At 55.3% G+C, this 1,233-nt stretch overlaps 1 protein-coding gene across 2 annotated transcripts in view; it reads left to right on the top strand.

Annotated features, from left to right (window-relative positions):
• Nucleotides 1-547: 547 nt before the first annotated feature.
• The window catches only part of LOC115539726 (myeloid-associated differentiation marker-like protein 2), a 3,824-nt gene continuing 3,138 nt past the window's right edge, over nt 548-1,233 (top strand). Inside the window, exon 1 of one of the 2 annotated variants that reach the window (XM_030350509.1) lies at nt 548-1,196. The gene's annotated coding sequence lies outside the window, so the exon portion shown is untranslated. The remainder of the gene's footprint in view (nt 1,197-1,233) is intronic. The other variant, XM_030350510.1, reaches the window with a different exon arrangement.

A 1,233-nucleotide genomic window follows, 5' to 3' on the forward strand; every position in this document is an offset into this window, starting at 1 on the left:
TGTGAGTTTGTGGGGGATGACTGTATTGAAGGCGGAGCTGTAATCCACAAAGAGCGTCCTGATGTAGGCGTCTTTATTTTCCAGATGGGAGAGGGACTAGTGGATAACAGCAGCGACAGCATCAGAGGTGGACCTGTTGGGCCGGTAGACATATAGTCCCGTATGCTGCTCTGAATGTGGGTCAGCACCACTCTCTCGAAGCACTTCATAATGATTGGAGTGAGTGCTACTGTTCTGTAGTCATTCAGGCAGCTTGGTGGGCTCTTCTTTGGAACAGGGATGATGGTTGTGGTCTTGAAGCAGGAGGGAACTGTGCAATGGCTGATGGAAAGGTTGAAGATGGATGTGAGAACATCAGCCAGCTCTTTGGCGCATGCTCTGAGAGCTCGCCCAGGGATGTGGTCTGGCTCGGCTGCCTTGCGAGGGTGGATGTTCCTCAGGACTCTGTGTACCTGTCCTGATGAGAGGGGGAGGGTGCTCATGGTGGGGGGGGGCTCCTCTCTGTGGTGGGGCTGGAGGTCTGGAAGCGGCTGTAGAAGGGGTGCAGTGGTGCAGCGGTCAGCAGGAATAGAAGCCATCCAGCTTCACTCTGCGCTGCCTTTCGGCTGCTCTGATGGCTTTTTCCAGACCGTACTTCGGGGCTTGGTACTCGGTCTCCGATGGAACGGCTTCTGGGCAGGACGTCCCACGGTTCACTTCCTCCCCGACCGCTGAAGGCTAGAGGGCAGGTCTCTCTTCTCACCGTATGTCTCTTCATTCTACTGAGGAATAGGTTGCGTTGCTGTCTCTCTCTGCGGTCACGTTCAAAAGTCTTGAGGAACTGGACTATGCTGCATCTTTCTTAATTTCTGCATTTCCTGCTTGAAGACCACTGACACGCCGACAGGAATAGCTTTCAAAGGACACTAATCCCCAGGACGTCCCCAGCACCCCCGCCTGCAGCCCCACATGGCCATACCCCGGGTACCTCCAGCTAGGGTTACACATTCCTGCTCAGCGCGGTCCCACGCTGTTACACTATGCCCATCAGATTCACTCTGTGGGACCGATGTTAGGGAAGGGTGGTCCGTCCAAACAGGTCGTAATGTTGGGATGTTCCAAGGAGAAGGACGGGATGGAAGCCTCCGTCTAAGTGACAGAGCAGCACCACTAAACCTCTCCGATCGTCAGCGGGAGAAGCAGACCTGACCCCCCAGGTCTACAGCGGACTGTAACCCTGGGCTCAGACTGTAG

This window comes from Gadus morhua, chromosome 3, assembly GCF_902167405.1.
Source record: "Gadus morhua chromosome 3, gadMor3.0, whole genome shotgun sequence".
NCBI classification, from domain to species: domain Eukaryota; kingdom Metazoa; phylum Chordata; class Actinopteri; order Gadiformes; family Gadidae; genus Gadus; species Gadus morhua.